The following is a 21,558-nucleotide window of genomic DNA, read 5'->3' as shown; positions in this document are numbered from 1 at the left end:
TGCAGTAGAATCATCATTGTCCTGGGGGGCAGAGCCAGGCCCAGGAAGGAGAAGCTGACAAGAAAGCATATTTTACTTTAATATGAGGACACGATGAATTTGGAGAATGAAAATGCTCAGAGTAACAGCTGAATGACCAGAGATGTGAGGAGATTCCTGCACTAGTAGGAGAACTAGGCTTTATGGGCTCTAACATAACATCTTTAGAAGTATTGGTTCAGTATCAACTATTTAAAACATACAGAAATGTATAGAAAATAATATAGTAATAAATTAACACCTGTTTACCCAGTATAGATATATTTTCCTTTTTGTGCTCTAGGTTTTTAAAAATAATAAATCATTACTGATACCATTAAAACTCCATCCCATCATCTGTTTCCCCTGTCTTTCTCCCCAAAAGTAATCACAGTCTTGGAGTTGGATATATCATTCCCATGCATATTTTATACTTTTGCTACCTCTGTTGATATGCAATATTGTTTTGTAGTTATTTTAATGTACATAAATGGGAATATATAGTACGTATCCTTTTGAAATTTTTTTATCACCCGACGTTATGTTTTTGAGATCTAACTCATGTATTTTAACTGCTGATTGCTGATTGGTATCAGCAGTTGGTAAACCAGATTATTCTTCTATTCTAATATCACTTCTTATCCTAAGATTTTATTATTTTGGGGGAACTCTTCTGGAAATTAAAAGTCAAAGGTAAATATGTCCAGTAGCCAAAGGTATTGATTTCACCTAAGAAACTGTTATGTGATGCTCTCTGAGAGTTCAGTTATCACTTAAGGTCTCTTTAAAGAATGGTCCATATGGAGAAAGTTAGTAGGCTGCAGATTTGCAATCAGCAAACAACCCTTACTCCTGCCCCCTCCCGTCCATTTCTGAACATAACAGAACTGTAAAATCTTAGCAATAGGAAGTACATTAGGTCTTCTAATACAGCTTCTCACCCAGAGCAGGAGTTCCCATCTCAGCTTTGGCATATAGTTGCCTCCCCTTGGCTTGAACACTTCTGTTGATGGCAGTCCACTACATTTTAAAAGGGTTCTAATTCATGAGAAAGTTCTTCTTCCAAGTGACTCAAAGTTTACCTCTCTGCGAGTAATGCACATTTGTCCTACTTATTCCTTCTAGAGCTAAATTGGGTGGATCTAATCACGTTTTACATGATAGGCCTTCAAGTATTTAAAGACAGCTATCACTTTCTGCTGTATGCATTAGGAGAGAATAGATATACCCTCTCCTCCCACTTTCAAGTTCTGAACCAAGTGAGTGACAGCCACTAGAATCTGGCAGGTGGAGATTAAAATATCAGCTTTATTTTTGAATCATACATGCCCAGTTCTTCTAAACTTTCCCATTTAGAGATCCCTCTACATGGAAGTGTGAGGATTAGAGACTAAGTCTTTGAGGATTGGAGAATAAGTGTTATTCCTAGCTTTTCCCCACAAAGTCTTAAACTTTTACAGTTAAATATCTCCATTTTGTTCAGTAATTCCTCATATAAATATTGTCCTAATTTTTCATGATCTCGTTCAGTGACTAACTTCGTATGTGCTCAAGTTAACCCAGAATGCAATAGTACTATTACCTACAAGGCTGTTAATGCAGCCTAAAATGGCACTTGCCATTTAAAAACTTATGGTTATCTAAACCCCTAGATCATTTTTTTCTATATACTGACATTTATCCAATACTTTTTATTTTATTTTATTTTATTAACTTTTTTTAAATGAAAGATTCTTTAAAGTCTATAGTGCTTTACTATCCAGTACTTCTATTGTTAGTATTTAGGCTGTTCCTATTTATACTGTTAGTATTTTTTTAATGTAAATGTAGGATTTTTTATTTATTCCTCCTGCATTTTATCTTGTTAGTGTAGAGCAGCATTCCCCAAACTATGTTTCTTAAAGACAGCTGAATGTTAATAGGTTCTTCCTGAATAAAGTGCTTTTTAGTCAAATGGCTAGGAAAGATCTTGATCTGGCACCCCAAGGGCCTCAGTCCATAGATCTGCTTCATTTGACTCTGTTTTAAAACATGTTTTGAATGCCTATAGCTGTCCAGCCTGCCTAGATCTCCATGGTCCTGACCCTCTGTTGCCTTATGTGTTGCCACCTCCCTTATTTATGTGCCCCACCAAATCTGCATCTGTCACCTTTGATTCAGCACGTCTCTCATTTTTTAATTAATTAATTAATTAATTAATTTTTGGCTGCATTGGGCCTTCGCTGCCACATGCGGGCTTTCTCTAGTTGCAGTGAGCAGGGGCTGCTCTCCGTTGTGCTACGCAGGCTTCTCATTGCGGGGGCTTCTCATTACAGTGGCTTCCCTTGTTGCGGAGCTCCGGCTCTAGGCGTGCGGGCTTCAGTAGTTGTGGCATGTGGGCTCAGTAGTTATGGCTCGCGGGCTCTAGAGCACAGGCTCAGTAGTTGTGGTGCACGGGCTTAGTTACTCCGCAGCATGTGGGATCTTCCGGGACCAGGGCTCAAACCCATGTCCCCTGCGTTGGCAGGCAGATTCTTAACCACTGCGCCACCAGGGAAGTCCCCAGCACGTCTCTTTACTGTGGGATTTTTCAGTGGAGACTAACTCTGGAGTTAAGCATTTCTTATTTGCACAACCAGAATCTTTCCCCCCTAAGAAACTTCTTTTATGACTAGTGTTTCAGAGAATACATTTTAGGGAACACCAACCAATTTAGGTTCCTTGTTGCAGTCTTGAAAGCTTTGCAGGTACTTGTCTTCCAGTCTGTTAGTTATCTGTCCCGGCTTTGCTGTCATTGGGAGATGGGGCAAGCCTGCTTTCCATAACTTCTTTTTTGTTAATAAAAATGCACAGCAGGAGAGAGCTTGATACTGAATCCAGTGACATATGACTAAAAGCCTCCTTCCAGGCTACCACTGATCTGTTAGACCTTTGAGTATGAAAGCTTTTTAACTTTGTCACATGACTTGCTAAAATTTAGATATACACTGTGTTTATGGCATTGTCCTGATTTCCTAGCCAATTAATCCTATCGAAAAACAAATGACATTAATGTAGCCAACTAATGCTGTCCTGTAGTGATTGCCAGATCCTTTTCTAAGAGCTCAAAGGTACTTAGGAAATTACCTAAGAAAGTATCCAAGAGTAGCTCTGCTCTTCTAGTTAACACCCTCTTCCCCACCTTTCCCTTTGTCCTCCTACTTTCTCTGAGTGCTCCTTGAGCTATGTTGCTCTGTTAATAGAAGTTTTCATTTAACTGCAAGATCTAAAGACTCTCATTCCTTTTGTCTGAGATAAACCAAGCAGTGCCAAAAAAGTTAGCAGTTATAGCTTCTTGCCTCTAAAAGTATGAAAGACACTGCAGCCTCTAGTGTATTAGAACCTTATTAGCATGTCTCTATTTGATATAATGAATAACATACTAGATGCATGTTTAATAAATTTAAGAATAAGAAAAGTTTCTGTTGGGCACTAAAGAGAGCAGATCTTGCTACATAACCAGATCATGGGGTATTTTGGTATTTTTTGTGTGATTTAAGAATGGTGCTATTTCATATTACTATCCTTTCTGATGAAAAGATTTGTTCAGCTAATTTAATAATAGCTATAGTCCATGTGTTTTAATTAATTAAAGTCTTAATGACCCTTTCACAGACATAGCAATAGTACTAAGGTTGAATAAATTCATTTCTCTGAGAAGTGATTTCTAATTAACTGTTATATTTTTGGACTTTACCACCAGAGTTTCTCCAAGACATCTACCCGACTTGTGATCTATCAGCAACTGGATATGACTGGGAATTGTGTGTGAAAGCTATCAATAGTTGTATTCGCAGTCTTAGATATGACTACAAGAAGTCCACATCCGAATCACAGCTGCCTCCAGCAACGACTCCTTCGACAGAGTCAAAGCCAAGAGATACTGGCTTAGCTGACTGAAGTACTTGAATGTCAGTCATCCAACTTTTTTTTTTCACTGTTGTACCATCCTTTAAGTTTCTCAAGTTATTAATTCCAAAATTAGCCTGATGTAGTGGCATTGTAGTTTAGCATTCACACCTAAAGAAATAACCTATGTTCTTTGTTTGCCCACAAGGGAGGCAGAATTGCATTATGAAGTTGTCTAATGTTTCATCTCATGAATAAAGTGATGGGCAATATTGCAGTAAGAACCTCTGAATAGAGGAATGGTTGTAAACTCCTAAGGATCTTTTTAATTGCTGTTTTAATGTAGAATGAGAATAGTACATTTAGCTGTTAATGACAGATGAAATCTGAATGTCAGTGATACAGATACAGGTAGTGACGTAGAGAGCCACAGTTGGATAGGGAAATCATAATTCCGAGCATAGGAACTTGCAGGTAATAGACACTCAATATGTCAAGTGAATCTGCAGTACAGAGCTTAGGTTAAGCTACACTGATTCAGAAGGGTGGTATGGTTTACATATAACCAAAACATGCGTGCTGGCTTTTTTTTTTAAACATCTTTATTGTAGTATAATTGCTTTGCCATTTAGTTTCTGCTTTATAAAAAAGTGAATCAGCTATATGTATACATATATCCCCATATCTCTTCCCTCTTGCGTCTCCCTCCCTCCCACCCTCCCTATCCCACCCCTCTAGGTGGTCACAAAGCACCCAGCTGATCTCCCTGTGCTATGCGGCTGCTTCCCACTAGCTATCTATTTTACATTTGGTACTGTATATATGTCCATGCCACCTGGCTTTCTTATACATCCATCAGTAGGGGATTCATAGGATTGACATCATATTGTTTAACATAAGCTTTCCAGAGATGAGACCTATGTTCTTTTGATCTACTTCTGATAAGAACAGAATTCTTTTAATTAACTCCTGATAATATTTTATCACCGAAGTTTGCTAAGAGTCAACATAGAAAATCATATTAGGAGACTTTTTGGTTCCATTGAGGTAATTTAAATTTAAGAATATATCACTGTGAATATAAAGAATCTGACAAGATTTAGACACTAACTTTTTTTTTTTGATTTCTGAAATGTCTACGTAAAGGTTTTAATATGTTTACTGTGTTTTTATGATTAATTCTAGTTGAAATGCATACAAGTTTAAATCTTACAAAGTTTAAATGAAAAAATTTTTTATCAGGAATTCAATTAGAAAAAAATGATCTTAAAGGATGTTGGTGGGATTATTGGAGAATTAAAAAATCATACCATTTTGCTCATAAATATAATTTTTTTTTTTTAATACTCAGGGTGCAATCCACCGGCTCCCCAGCCTGGTCACTCCTGCCTCCCCTGCCTACTCCCCTGCCTACTGTCACATCTGAATCCTCACACTGAATGCCACTTCCTCCATGAAGGCTTCCTGCTTACTCCCTTCCTAGGATTCTTTTTTTTTTTTTTTTTATTGAAGTGTAGTTCATTTGCAGTGTTCTGTTAGATTCTAGTGTACGGCAAAATGATTCAGTTATACATACATATATATTCTTTTTCAGATTCTTTTCCGTTATAGGTTATCACAAGATATTCCCTGTGCTGTACAGTAAATCCTTGCTGTTTACTAGGATTTTATTTTTAACTTAATCACTTTATTTTAAAGTTCTTGAATGTTTCAGCCATAGGAAATATTATATAATTTCATTGTTTGATCATTTGTGTTTAAGAAACATTTTGTCAGTTACAATGCCATCTTTCAGCTTTCAACCTGTTGAACGGTCCTCAGTTACATTTGTTTTATAGTGTTCCTTGTTATTGTTCAAAGAGCAAATTTTTTCCTTGTGAGAGTTCAATCTTTAGTTATGGCCATTTGCTTGTGACCCATGGCTTTGTCTTAGGTAATAGACATTAATTAAGTTCTGTTTTTTAATAAGGCAAAGAAGAAATTCAATAGAAAGTAATAAGTATGTCAAACAGGATAGTTTGTGTGAAGTCTTGTTATTTTTGTGACTTGTGAGATAGTTTAAGATGGTTTTATGTGATCAGTTGGTAGAACAGATACATATTTTCATATGATATATCTTTTGAAAATTGAATTCAACTTTGAGTATTTTAGTGAAGTATAATATAATTAGTTTTATAAAGATAAAATATAAGATTTAATTTTTAAGACTCTGTTCTTCAAATAAATAATTTGCTATTAGTTGCCTTTAGCTTAATAAAACTATAGTATTTCTATGCATATCTTTATATGTTTAGGCTATGCCTACAGTGGTCTTAAGAAGTAGATAATTGAAACCAAAAAGTCTTCCAGACTTTTAACTTCAGATTAATTCATCTAAATTAGTCTTTGGCTTCGCCATTCAGTTTCACAAAAAATTTTACAAACTACTAGTAATAGAGTTAATATAGAAAAGTAAATTTATATCCTAGGCAAGATTAAATTTCAAATTGTATATGCAGATTTCAAATTTGATTTGTATTTTGTGGTATCTGAAAGATTCCCTGGATTAGAAGCAAAATTACAAAAACAAAAACTTAATATTTACAGAAGTTTTTCAAGATTTATATGATTAACTTTATTATGGTGGTTGCTTATATAAGTTAGTTGACCAGCCCTGTCCAATAGAACTTTCCATTATGTTGGTAATATTCTATAATTTTACATTGTCCAATATGGTAATAGCTAGCCACATGTGGCTTTTGAGCACTTGAGATGTGGCTAATTAGATGGAGGAATTAGATTTTAAATTATATCTCATTTTAGCTAATTAAAATTTAAATTTAAAGTCACATGTGATTAGTGGCTACTATACTGGATAGCACAGTTTAGAATGAACTTTATTTTTTTTAAAAGTGTTTAAAATTGTCCCCACAGTTTGAGTCATAGTAATATACACATAACTTCTTTAAAATCACACTGAGCAAAATAAGTTTCATAAAGGTGTTTCAGATCTTATTTAAACTAAATTAGACCTTTTCTATCTACAAAATTTCACAGGTCAGTTTTGTTATTGTATCAGTCCAACGTTAAACACTTTAAATGTCTGCTCATAAGACTTGTTTTTGATAAATTTATCGTTATTTTGTTTTCTAAATAAATACAATGAATAAACATTTAAAATATTCTTAATACAGACGCTTATTGTTTTTTTTAATGTAGTAATTTTATAGAACTTTTACTAATGTCATCTATAGTGTTTTTAATTTAATGATAGCATTTTCCAGCCAGTTTCATAAATGTGGCACAGTGAGAACGTTTGCTTTCTTGCTTGATAAGCAAAACAGAAATAGTTTAACCCAGTAACGATAATTGTGGATATAATTGAAAGGATGTTGAAAACTTTGGAAGTGTTTTGTCCTTCCTGGGTAAAACATAAGTGTTACTAAAGCATATTATTTTATACTTTAATATTTATTTAAATATATGCCAATATTTTAATTTTGGTCAGCAAGGCTTCGATGTTCAGCTCTGGTTTTCGCCTTTCTTTATAGCCCATATCCACATAGAGTAAAGAATTATCTTTGCAGCATTCTGCAACAGTAGCAATCTAACCACAATCACTGTTGTGTAGGACTAAAAAGCACTTGTCACTCCTTCCTTCACCCTAACTTATTTTAATACGTTAAATGTGCAATGAATTTTTTCACCATGATAAAAAAAAAATCTGCTCATCCACTTTGAGATGGAATAATTGGTAATCTCAAATAATTAGCAATATTAATCTGAAAGATTGACGGATGACAGGTTTAAATCTCAGGACACCAACACAGGTGGGCAAGAAACATTTTTCTATAAAAACTTAATTTCTATTTTGATTACACAGCTTTCAGGTAATCTTTCCAGCCCCTTTGGGCCAATCGCCCCGCCCCGCCCTCGGGAGTCACAGTGGGCAGGGCTCTGTTTTAGCTCACTTGCCTTAGCAGGACTGGGTTGGGTAACGCCAGGCTTTCCAGGCAGGGTGGGCCGGCAACTACTCTCAGCCTCCGCTCTGAATTAATTCCCCTCACTTGGGCGGTAGCACGGGAACCCTGCACGCGATTCCGGCTTTTCTCGGAGGCTGTCAGCCCCGCCCACCCACCTCTCAGCTCCCGCGCTGTTGGCCGCGCAGCTTCCAGGTGTCCGCTCCTCTGGTGAGACGGGGTCGGGAGACGCTCTCCTCAGCTCCTTGCCTGGGTGGGCAAGTCAGGCTCTAGGGCCAGCAGAAATCCTCGTTTGAGGGTCCCACCGAGTTCCCCGGTCAGAGTGCTGCAGCTGAGCAGAGCGGCTGCTTGGGACTACTGCTCGGGCGCTGCAGGTACGAACTTAGCCCAGGTCCAAGTGCTGGTTGTTGCCAGTCCCTCGGCCCCTTCTCGGTCACAGGCAGATTCCCACTGGGCAAGCCCTGTGGGGCGAGACTGGAGTAGGGGCTCCCACACAGTGACCCACAGTGCTGGGCGAGCTGGCTTTTCCCCCCACCCCCGCCCTTTTCGCGCTGGAGGACCCGGAGGCTCAGGCGAGACGACCGTGTGGGGCTGCGCTGGCCTGGGGGAGGGGCAGTGTGGTGTGTGTAGCCGCTTCTCTGACCTTTCTATGCCGTCTGTCTTGGTCTCTGCGATGCAGAGGGTGCTTCCGCCTCACCCCCGCGTTCTAGGCTGCTCTCAGTGGCGTCCGGTTCACCAATGGTCATTGGTTGTTCCTGAGAGGGTGAGCCAAGTCGGAGTGACGTGTGACGCCATCTTGGTGACGTCACCCTTAGTCTCCGATTTCAGCCTCCATGTGTTGGAGTGGAAACTTAGCCTTAGTCATACAAGGCTTGTGAGTTTCCCAGAACTACAAGGAGAGAACCGAGGACGTGAACGGAGATAGGTTTGGGAGAATACCAGCTGGCGGGGGTTTTAATCAGAACTGCTCGTATGTTGTAGGGGGTCTTACACAGTGCCAAGGCTGGGGGGAGGGTTTCAGAATCAGTTTCTGGTCATTTTTCTTAGCCATCAGCTGAGATAGTTATTTGTCCCATCTGCTCCTTAGTCGTTGGCTCAGAACCATCCTCATTTCTGTCCACAAGACCCATCAGATGGAGCAGCTCTTATCTCTGCTCCTTCCAGTTTCCCCTGGAGCTCATGGTAATTGTTTTGTTGCCGCTTCATTATTTTGCATCACGGGAAACGGGTTTTACCCAGTTTTCCATATACTTCTGTTACCGAATTAGGTTGTCTGGTCCCCCACTTGGGCCCTAGCCTGGCCAAGGCCCCCTGCCTCAGGGGGAAGTTTCTTTTTCTGTTCGGGTTCTGACAGCCAAAAACTAAACCCAAGCTGAGATCGAAGCTGAGGGCAATTATGCTTGAGGGCAAACATAATTCAATGGCCCGAGGATGGAGAAGTGGGAACTTAGGTCGCCAATCAACTTCTCACCTGGGTGATGGTTAAGACAAGATTTTAAGGGCAAGGTTAATGAGAGGGAGTCATATACATTGATTTTTCTGGGAATAGGTGGGGTTCTTCCTGGAACTGGGGTGCCACCTCTTTTCTGCCCTTGTATGGTCCTTTGGCATTTGGGTCTGAAGCAGGTCAAACCATCATGGTGAGGACAGGCGGAGATCTTAAGATTACAATGAGATGGTAATGAGCTGCAGGGCAACCTTTGTCCCACTTTTGAAGCTGAACAAGTTTCACCAGTTTTCTTGTGGATGGACTCTCTTGTTCCTGTCCTGTGAACACAGCTAGAGGATATGCTTTTCTGCAAGTTTACTTGGTTCTGGGGCAACAGCCTTGGTAACACTTCCATGCAGGACCAGCTACATAATTCGCAGGGCCCAATACAAAATGATGAATTCAATTTTGATACCGTTTAAATAGCACGGTTTTAATTTTTAACATTTTATTTTGGGATAATTTTGGATTTACAGAAGATTTACAAAAATAGTACAGAGAGTTTCCATACACCCTTCACCCAGCTTCCCCTAATGTTAACAGCTTCCGTAAATGTGATACAATTATCAAAACTCACAAATTAACATTGGTAGAATGCTATTAACTCCAGACTTTATTTGTATTTCACCAGGTTTTCCGTTAAAAATCTTTTTTGCTTCCAGGAGTCAATCCAAGATCCTATATTTTATTTAATTCTCATGTCTCCTTAGTCCCCTCCCATCTGTGGCAGTTCTCAGTCTTTCTGTTCTTCCTGACCATGACACTTTTGAAAAGAGTACTGGTCAGTCATTTTGTAGAATGTCCCTCAATTTGAGTTTGTCTGATGTGTTCTCATGATTGGACTGGGGTTATGCCTTCTTGGGAAGAACACCCCAGACATGATGTGCTCTTCTCAGTATCACAGCCTTTTGAATTTTTCAGTGAAACAGTTATAAGAAGGTTCAGTGGTTTTCCCCAAATCATAGAGCTGCTAGTGCCAAAGCCAGGGCTAGACCTCAAGTCTCACTTTTATGCTAGGGTTGTTAGTACAAACCTGTAAATCCTTTCATGTATTTTTCAATACTACTGAATTATTCAGCAGTTGCCTTCTAGGATTGTGACTGCAGGGTCCTTGTTTGGCCCCTGCACAATGAAGTAGGGGAAAGGGGAGACTGGACAATCAATGGACAGAAATCCTACAAGAAAAATGGTACAGTTGACCCTTGAACAACGTGGGGGTTAGGGGCTCTGACCCTCTGCAAAGTCAAAAACCCATGTATAATTTATAGTTGGCTCTCTCCGTATACCTGGTTCCTCTGTACATGCAGTTCCTCCAAATCTGAGGTATCGCATCTGCGGATTCAGCCATCCGTGGATTGTGTAGTACTGTAGTATTTACTATTGGGAAAAATCCACGCATAAGTGGACCCGCACAGCTCAGATTTGGGTTGTTCAAGGGTCAGCTGTACTTTCAAATGCTGGGAAGGTGAACACTTGCTCAGTGTCCCTGCCACTTCATGGACGGCAGGGTTGATGGTCACCATGTAGTGAGCCTCAGCTATGTGCCAGGTCTCAACTCAGCATCACCACCTCCCCCTTCTAGAATCTCTGCTTTGCAGAAGAGAAGCTGAGAACCACATCTCGCAGAACCCCTGTCTCAGTATAGTTCTGGTTTAGAGTTTGTTGATGAGAGGAACTGGCCTGAAGTTTGAAGGTAGAAGAAAAGAAGTCGTTTTTCTCCACAACTGGGACATATGGGCAGACTGAGATTTACAGAAGCTTCCTGAAGAACTCATGAGAATCACGAACTTCACTGCTGCAGACACGTCAGGGTAGGGTTGGGGATTTTCAGAGATTCTTCATCAGCTTCCCAGTAATCTTTCGAGAATTTTCCACCTTGGTGCTTCAAGCTGAGGTCTCCAGTGTCTGTTTCCTTGATCTTTGGTGGCACTGTCTTTGACCTTGTCTTTCCTACCTCTTTTAATAGTCCTGTAAACCACTAATTCCTGAGCTTCTTGAAGGCAAAGATTGTGTCATCAGTGCCTAGCACAGTAGTCTGGGATTAGTAGGTGCCCAATAAACAAAGGCATTCCTCATTCACCTTGTCTTACTATGCTTGAAATTCTACCATTAGTTTGATTTCTTTGGTTTGAGCCTAATTTGACCTTTCCCCTTGTTACAGTACAAGTTCTGTCTATTCGTCTTCTGTGCCTTCATGTAGCTGAACTTGTTAAATCCATTCCTTAAAGTTGGTTTGATTTGGAGTGTGAGAGAGCATGAGGACTTCTTAGTCTTGAGACTTCTATGCAGAGATAAATGTGCAGTAAGTGTTGCAGCATCCTCTGTAACAGGATAAAAAATTAGAAACAACGTGTTAAAGAATAATTTTTAAAAAGCTAAAATATGCCTCATGTACAGATATAAAAGGAACACATGTTAGAGATTTTATTAACTCATTACTTATGAGGGAACTCGTTAGATGTCACAACCATTTTAAAGGACAATCCAAAGAACAGACACATTTACAGATTAGAAATATTAAAATTAAAGTGCAAATGAAGAAAAAATTGGCCTTTCCCATAACTGGGGAGGAAAGTCAATTGAATCTTCACCAGACAATTTATTTGCATGTCTATAGATAAGAATTATTTTGCATTGCTATCAGTTATATACAATTTATAGAATGGAAAATCAGAATCAGATAACCAAGAGCAGTGTTCTCTAAACAATGTACAGTTTTCCACTGAAGCACAAAATTTTCCCTATGAGTGTAAATATCCATTAATAATGGTAACATAAATTAAGAAACTGCTACTACAGTGGGAAAAATGTGCATCCATTAAAAAGAATGTGGCTGATACTAATGTGAAAAGCAAGCCTTAGACTGAAAATATTCACAATGCGTGTGTCTGATAGAGGACTTGTATCCATTATATGTTAAAAATTCTATAAATTGATAACAAAACGATGAGCAACCCAATTTTAAAATGGGCAAAATTCTTGAATGGGCACTCCATAAAAGAAGATATAGGAATGGTCAATAAGCACGTGAAAAAGTGCTCAATATCACTGGTCATCAGGAAAATGCAATTTTAAAATTGTAAGGCGATACCAGCATGCATCCACCAGAATGGCTAACGATACAACGGACTGACAATGCAAAGTGCTGGCGAGGATTGGAACAATTGGAACTCCATACACTGTTGGTAGGAGTATAAAATGGTTTAGTCTCTGTGGAAAAATGTTTGGTAGTCTCTAATAAAATTAAACATACACTACCTATGACCCAACAATTATAAGTACATTCTCAAGAGAAATGAGTGCACATGTCCACAGAAAAGTTTCTAAAAGAATGTTCATAGTAGCTTCATTCACAAGAGCTCCTAACTGAAAACAACCCCAATTGTGGTGGGAATACCACTCAGCAACAAAAACAAAAAAACGCAAAACTACCAATATGTGCAAAAACATGGATGAATCTCAAAGGTATTATGTGGCATGAAAGAATCCAGACACAGAAGAATATTTACTATATGAATCCATGAATGTGAAGTTTAATAGGAAAACTAATGCTTGGTGTTGGAAGTCTGAGTAGTGGTTACCTCTGTGGGCGGTGGTATTGACTTGAAGGGGCATGAGCGAATCCTTCTGAGGAGGTGGAAATTCTACATATTGATCTGGATGGTGGTCACACGAGGATATACAGTCCTCAAGCTGTACTTATGTGCATTTATTGTATATAAATCATTCCTCAACAAAGTACTATTGAAAAAAAGAATGCAGTCAGTCTACATAAACGAATTTAAAATTTGTCCTGACTCACAAAGACATATCTCTTAAGTTCAGACAGCAAGTCACAGAACAGTAAATGTAATGCAATTCTATTTGCATTATTAAAAACCATTTATGTGTGGTTATGGGTAATACGTGAATGCATCACAAAAGGCAGAAGATACTTGTCTGGATGTTTACTGTGGCTATTCTGGGCAGTGGATAAGAGTAGGTGTGGAAAGGCTTTATTGTTTGGATCATTTACACTGTAAATGTATGCGTAATTTAAAAAGGCTAATTTTAATTCAAGTAATATTCACAGAGAATGGAATACGTGATCTAAAAGAAAAGTGCTGAAAGGGACAGTTATGCAGTTGGACCAGGCTGGCCCCGAGATCTCAGCTGGACATAGTTTCAGAAAAGGTTCCATTGGCAAATAGAGGGATTTTAGTCAGCCCTAAGTAAAGCCAGAGCCAAAGATCTTCTGTGAATCCACTCTAGTACAAAAATACAGTTTGGGTTTTGGCCCTCTAGCATTGTGTCTTTCACACTGCAGGTCATTTCCCGTCAGTGGTGGTGACATCAGTTTAATGAGTTGGGACTAGCATTTAAAAAAAATGAAATAGAAAATATCAGAGGGCGGTATTATTTTGGAAAATGTTTGTCTTAGTTTGGAATCTATACTGTATTTAGGAACTGGGTTGCCATGTAAAATGTGGTTTCTTATTCAGGTCACAATTCAAAAATATGTGGAATCTACTGGCTCTAGTAACTTTAGCTCTGCTCTGCTTAGTTCACTGCATTGACAAGTGCAGGGTGACTGGTTTTTCCCTTGACTTATAATTTAGAGAGATTTGAGTGACAGCCCATGGGAAGGGGAATGACTTTCCCTCTGGCTACAAGGAGAGCACTAGCCTCCCTTCAATCTGAGTCACAAGTGATACCATCAGGGATGGTCTTTGGCATCCAGATCAGGCTTGGGAAGCAGGGGCTGGACCACAGTGGGTTGTGTTTAGTGGAATGAACTTCCTTGTTCTTACATTCCACCTGTCATATGACCCTTGAAATACTTGCTTTTTAATCCTTGAAATCCATGTTGTTGTTTTAAACAAAAGCTATTTTAGATGTCTGTTTAAAGGAAATGCCAGCTGCCAGCCTTCAAGATGTAGGCAACGGTAGGTTTCTTTTCTTTTCCCATCTCAAACACAGGAAGAGTGATGTGTGTGTGCACGCGCCTGCACGCGTGTGTGAGAAAGCACGCACGCGTGCACCAGAGGGAGAGAGAGAGAGAGAGAGAGAGGGAGAGAGAGAGAGAGAGAGAGAGAGGAACATATATATGCATGCTCATGGTCCAATATATTATCCTTATCCCTAAATGGCCAGATAAAGGCCCTGCCTAACTGAGATATCTGACTTGGACAGGACCATTCAAGCCCAGCTTGAGGAGGCACTTGTACATTTGCATTGCTAACATAATCATTTCCCAAGAATGTTGATACTTCAAGTTTTTAATGGCACCATTTAAGTGAATTTCCAAGTAAGTAACTTTCTTAAAAGTGATGTTCCTGAAATAAAATGTACATTTTAGTGGATATCACTTTTCTCTATTAGCGCTTTTGTTTTCAAATTAATTGGTTTACTTAAGTGATGAATGATGTCTATTTAAGGAAGATATAACACATTGATATGTTTTTGTGGTGCCTGACAATGCAGTATCCTGTACTTATACTTACTTACTGGGCTCCTAGAGTAATTATTGTTTTAACACCCTTTTGATCTGCCTAAGGATACTAATAAGAAAAGCTGTTACCAAATTTACAAACTGTGGGCTTGAGAACAGAAGTGTTCACATAGGCACACTTCCCAGCTTGTCAATTACTAAAGAATATTAACCAATTCATAGACCTTAGCATGTATCTGTGTATGCAGGTAGGTATTCTAATGTGTGATGGATGTGATACACAAGGCTATAGAATACTATTTGGGTCTGTTGGTGGGGGGCAGTGGGAGTCAAGCTTTGTTAGTTACTCATATTAAAGACTGATCCTTTTTTTCTCAGATGGGCCTATGCTTTCTAGGTTATTACTCTAGAAAAGTGGTTTTCAAACTTCATTCTAAGAAACCCCAAGGGTTTCACAAATGTTTGATTAGAGTATCATTGAAAACAAAATTGAAAAAATTTAAACCTGTCATTAATGCAATTGTTAATTTTCTTAGGTGTGATGATAGCATTGTGGTGGTGTAGATTGCATTTATTTTTGAGCAATGCCTACAGAAGTATTTAGGAGACAAGTGAGATGATGTCTTCAAACCTACTTTCAGATGGTATAGGAAAAACAAAAGATAGGGAAAAGAAAGTATGCTAAAATGCTAATAATTATTGAATCTCAGTGGGAGTATGTGAGGGATGGTGGTGTTAGTCCTTCTGTAGGTTTGACAATTTTCAAAGTAAAAATTTGGGGAAATATGTGTGTGTGTATATATGACACACATATATGTTATAATATGTATATATGGAGAGAAAGAGTTAAAATATAGCAAAAGGAGAGTACTTGTTGGATCCAGGTGTAGGCTACATGGGTATTTGTTACATCTTCAACTGTCTGAGGCGCTGAGACAGATGTTTACCTGCAGAAGTTAATGGTGGAGTGCTCTTGTGGGGGAATGAAGGCAGCAGGATTCAGCAGGGGGAGGAGTCAGTCACTACTAAGGCCTCAGCTCAAATCATGGGAGCTCTGCAGCTGGGATGGCCCTTCCCTGTTGTCTTCTCTGAGGCAAGGGGGTCAAGGATTTATGCCTCCTCACCCACTGGTCATTGGATGTGAGCTACCCGCCTTTGGGGGTGTGACTTTGGGTGAGGTGGCTCTCTTTGGCTGAGGGCAGTTCCCAGATGGGGCCTCAGCTGAGACCTGTCAGCCTCAAACACAGCAGCTGGGGGATGAGCGTGTCTGTCCTGAAGGCTAGAGCTGGGAGGCTCACCACAGCATCCACCACACCGCTTTTCTTTCTGGCATGTTAACTTGTTTATTGGAGTCACATTCTTTTTTTTTTTTAATTAAAAAAATTTTCTTTGGCTGCGTTGGGTCTTCGTTGCTGTGTGTGGGCTTTCCCTAGTTGCGGCGAGTGGGGGCTGCTCTTCGTTGTGGTGCACAGGCTTCTCATTGCAGTGGCTGCTCTTGTTGCAGAGCACGGACTGTATGTGTGCAGGCTTCAGTAGTTCTGGCACCCGGGCTCAGTAGTTGCGGCTCACGGGCTCTAGAGTGCAGGCTCAGTAGTTGTGGTGCACCAGCTTAGTTGCTCCGCAGCATGTGGGATTGTCCTGGACCAGGGCTTGAACCTGTGTCTCCTGCATTGGCAGGCAGATTCTTAACCACTGCGCCACCAGGGAAGTCCCGGATTTCGCCTTTTAAAACATGGATACACGAGGAGCTTCAAGATGGCAGAAGAGTAAGATGTGGAGATCACCGTCCTCCCCACAAATATATCAGAAATACATCTACATGTGGAACAACTCCTACAGAACACCTACAGAATGCTGGCAGAAGACCTCAGACCTCCCAAAAGGCAAGAAACTCCCCACGTACCTGGGTAGGGCAAAAGAAAAAGGAAAAAACAGAGGCAAAAGAATAGGGACAGGACCTGCACCAGTGGGAGGGAGCTGTGAAGGAGGAAAGGTTTCCACACACTAGGAAGCCCCTTCGCGGGCGGAGACTGCGGGTGGCGGAGGGGGGAAGAAGCTTCGGAGCCACGGAGGAGAGCACAGCCACAGGGGTGCGGAGGGCAAAGCGGAGAGATTCCCGCACAGAGGAACGGTGCCGACCAGCACTCACCAGCCCGAGAGGCTTGTCTGCTCACCCACTGGGGCAGGTGGGGGCTGGGAGCTGAGGCTCAGGCTTCGGAGGTCGGATCCCAGGTGGCGTGAACACAACCTGAAGGGGGCTAGTGCGCCACGGCTAGGCGGGAGGGAGCCCGGGAAAAGGTCTGGAGCTGCCGAAGAGGCGAGAGACTTTTTCTTGCCTCTATGTTTCCTGGTGCACGAGGAGAGGAAATTAAGAGCACCCCTTAAAGGAGCTTCAGAGATGGGTGCGAGCCGCGGCTACAGCGCAGACACCAGAGACGGGCATGAGATGCTAAGGCTGCTGCTGCCGCCACCAAGAAGCCTGTGTGCGAGCACAGGTCATTCTCTACACCTCCCCTCCCGGGAGCCTGTGCAGCCCGCCACTGCCAGGGTCCCGTGATCCAGGGACAACTTCCCCGGGAGAACGCATGGCGTGCCTCAGGCTGGTGCAACGTCACGCCGGCCTCTGCCGCCGCAGGCTCGCCCCGCACTCCGTACCCCTCCCTCCCCCCAGCCTGAGTGAGCCAGAGCCCCCGAAGCAGCTGCTCCTTTAACCCCGTCCTGTGTGAGTGCAGAACAGATGCCCTCAGGCAACCTACATGCAGAGGTGGGGCCACATCTAAAGCTGAACCCCGGGAGCTGTGCGAACAAAGAATAGAAAGGGAAATCTCTCCCAGCAGCCTCAGGAGCAGCGGATTAAATCTCCACAATCAACTTGATGTACCCTGCATCTGTGGAATACCTGAATAGACAACAAATCATCCCAAATTGAGGAGGTGGACTTTGGGAGCAATGATATATATATATTCCCCCCCCCCCCTTTTTCTCTTTTTGTGAGTGTGTATGCATATGCTTCTGTAGGTGATTTTGTCTGTATAGCTTTGCTTTTACCATTTGTCCTAGGGTTCTCTCTGTCCGTTTTTTGGTTTTTTTTCAGTATAGTTTTCAGCATTTGTTATAATTGGTGGATTTGTTTTTTGTCTTGGTTTTCTCTTCTTTCTTTCTTTGTTTTTTTTAATTCCTTAAAAATTATTTTAATAATTATTTTTTGTTTTGTATTTTAATAACTTTTATCTTACTTTATCTTTTTCTTTCTTTCTTTTTTTCTCCCTTTTATTCTGAGCCGTGCGGATGACAGGCTCTTGGTGCTCCAGCCAGGCATCAGGGCTGTGCCTCTGAGGTGGGAGAACCAAGTTCAGAACATTGGTCCACCAGAGACCTCCCAGCTCCACGTAATATCAAATGGTGAAAATCTCCCAGAGATCTCCATCTCAACGCCAAGACCCAGCTCCACTCAAAAACCAGCAAGCTACAGTGCTGGACACGTTATGCCAAAAAACTAGCAAGACAGGAATACAACACCACCCATTAGCAGAGAGGCTGCCTAAAATCATAATAAGGTCACAGACACCCCAAAACACACTACCAGACGTGAGCCTGCCCACCAGAAAGACAAGATCCAGCCTCATCCACCAGAACACAGGCACTAGTCCCCTCCACCAGGAAGCCTACACAACCCACTGAACCAACGTTAGCCACTAGGGGCAGACACCAAAAACAATGGGAACTACAAACCTGCAGCCTGTGAAAAGGAGACCCCAAACACAGTAACTTAAGCAAAATGAGAAGACAAAGAAACACACAGCAGATGAAGGAGCAAGGTAAAAACCCACCAGACCTAACAAATGAAGAGGAAATAGGTAGTCTACCTGAAAAAGAATTCAGAATAATGATAGTAAAGACGATCCAAAATCTTGGAAATAGAATGGAGAAAATACAAGAAACGTTTAACAAGGACCTAGAAGAACTAAAGAGCAAACAAACAGTGATGAACAACACAATAAATGAAATTTAAAATTCTCTAGAAGGGATCAATAGCAGAATAACTGAGGCAGAAGAACGGATAAGTGACCTGGAAGATAAAATAGTGGAAATAATTACTGCAGAGCAGAATAAAGAAAAAAGAATGAAAAGAATTGAGGACAGTCTCAGAGACCTCTGGGACAACATTAAATGCACCAACATTCGAATTATAGGGGTCCCAGAAGAAGAAGAGAAAAAGAAAGGGACTGAGAAAATATTTGAAGAGATTATAGTTGAAAACTTCCCTAATATGGGTAAGGAAATAGTTAATCAAGTCCAAGAAGCAGAGAGAGTCCCATACAGGATAAATCCAAGGAGAAACACGCCAAGACACATATTAATCAAACTATCAAAAATTAAATACAAAGAAAAAATATTAAAATCAGCAAGGGAGAAACAACAAATAACATACAAGGGAATCCCCATAAAGTTAACAGTTGATCTTTGAGCAGAAACTCTGCAAGCCAGAAGGGAGTGGCAGAACATATTTAAAGTGATGAAAGGGAAAAACCTCCAACGAAGATTACTCTATCCAGCAAGGATCTCATTCAGAATCAATGGAGAAATTAAAACCTTTACAGACAAGCAAAAGCTAAGAGAATTCAGCACCACCAAACCAGCTTTACAACAAATGCCAAAGGAACTTCTCTAGGCAGGAAACACAAGAGAAGGAAAAGACCTACAATAACAAACCCAAAACAATTAAGAAAATGGTCATAGGAACATACATATCGATAATTACCTTAAATGTAAATGGATTAAATGCCCCAACCAAAGGACATAGACTGGCTGAATGGATACAAAAACAAGACCCGTATATATGCTGTCTACAAGAGACCCAATTCAGACCAGGGACACATACAGACTGAAAGTGAGGGGATGGAAAAAATATTCCATGCAAATGGAAATCAAAAGAAAGCTGGAGTAGCAATTCTCATATCAGACAAAACAGACTTTAAAACAAAGACTATTACAAGAGACAAAGAAGGACACTACATAATGATCAAGGGATCGATCCAAGAAGAAGATATAACAATTGTAAATATTTATGCACCCAACATAGGAGCACCTCAATACATAAGGCAAATACTAACAGCCATAAAAGGGGAAAGCGACAGTAACACAATCATAGTAGGGGACTTTAACACCCCACTTTCACCAATGGACAGATCATCCAAAATGAAACTAAATAAGGAAACACAAACTTTATATGATACATTAAACAAGATGGACTTAATTGATATTTATAGGACATTTCATCCAAAAACAGCAGAATACACTTTCTTCACAAGTGCTCGTGGAACATTCTCCAGGATAGATCATATCTTGGGTCACAAGTCAAGCCTTGGTAAATTGAAGAAAATTGAAATCGTATCAAGTATCTTTTCTGACCACAGTGCTATGAGACTATATATCAATTACAGGAAAAGATCTGTAAAAAATACAAACACATGGAGGCTAAACAATACAGTACTTAATAACCAAGAGATCCCTGAAGAAATCAAAGAGGAAATCAAAAAATACCTAGAAACAAATGACAATGAAAACACGACGACCCAAAACCTATGGGATGCAGCAAAAGCAGTTCTAAGAGGGAAGTTTATAGCTATACAACCTACCTCAAGAAACAAGAAACATCTCAAATAAATAACCTAACCTTACACCTAAAGCGATTAGAGAAAGAAGAACAAAAAAACCCCCAAAGTTAGCAGAAGGAAAGAAATCATAAAGATCAGATCTGAAATAAATGGAAAAGAAATGAAGGAAACGATAGCAAAGATCAATAAAACTAAAAGCTGGTTCTTTGAGAAGATAAACAAAATAGATAAACCATTAGCCAGACTCATCAAGAATAAAAGGGAGAAGACTCAAATCAGTAAAATTAGGTATTAAAAAGGGGAAGTAACAACTGACACTGCAGAAGTACAAAGGATCATGAGAGATTACTACAAGCAACTCTATGCCAATATAATGGACAACCTGGCAAAAATGAACAAATTCTTAGAAATGCACAACCTTCTGGGACTGAACCAGGACGAAATAGAAAATATGAACAGACCAATCACAAGCACTGAAATTGAAACTGTGATTAAAAATCTTCCAACAAACAAAAGCCCAGGACCAGATGGCTTCACAGGCGAATTCTATCAAACATTTAGAGAAGAGCTAACACCTATCCTTCTCAAACTCTTCCAAAATATAGCAGAGGGAGGAACACTCCCAAACTCATTCTATGAGGCCACCGTCACCCTGATACCAAACCAGACAAAGATGTCACAAAGGAAGAAAACTACAGGCCAATATCACTGATGAACATAGATGCAAAAATCCTCAACAAAATACTAGCAAACAGAATCCAACAACACATTAAAAGGATCATACACCATGATCAAGTGGGGTTTATTCCAGGAATGCAAGGATTCTTCAATATACGCAAATCAATCAATGTGATACACCATATTAACAAATTGAAGGAGAAAAACCATATGATCATCTCAATTGATGCAGAGAAAGCTTTCGACAAAATTCAACACCCATTTATGATAAAAACCCTCCAGAAAGTAGGCATAGAGGGAACTTTCCTCAGCATAATAAAGGCCATATATGACAAACCCACAGCCAACTTCGTCCTCAATGGTGAAAAACTGAAACCATTTCCACTAAGATCAGGAACAAGACAAAGTTGCCCACTGTCACCACTATTATTCAACATAGTTTTGGAAGTTTTAGCCACAGCAATCAGAGAAGAAAAAGAAATAAAAGGAATCCAAATT

The 21,558-nt window shown here is 40.2% G+C and overlaps 1 protein-coding gene across 2 annotated transcripts in view; it reads left to right on the top strand.

Annotated features, from left to right (window-relative positions):
* The first annotated feature begins 7,900 nt into the window (after positions 1 to 7,900).
* RAI2 (retinoic acid induced 2) overlaps positions 7,901 to 21,558 on the top strand; it is a 411,537-nt gene continuing 397,879 nt past the window's right edge. The window contains exon 1 of one of the 2 annotated variants that reach the window (XM_028164344.2): positions 7,901 to 8,054. The gene's annotated coding sequence lies outside the window, so the exon portion shown is untranslated. Of the gene's footprint in view, positions 8,219 to 21,558 lie in introns of both variants that reach the window. The other variant, XM_057538165.1, reaches the window with a different exon arrangement.

The sequence above is a fragment of the Balaenoptera acutorostrata genome, chromosome X (assembly GCF_949987535.1).
Source record: "Balaenoptera acutorostrata chromosome X, mBalAcu1.1, whole genome shotgun sequence".
In the NCBI taxonomy this organism is placed as follows: Eukaryota; Metazoa; Chordata; class Mammalia; order Artiodactyla; family Balaenopteridae; genus Balaenoptera; species Balaenoptera acutorostrata.
Note: the sequence above shows the minus strand (reverse complement) of the source record. Positions and strands in the feature narration are given on the sequence as shown.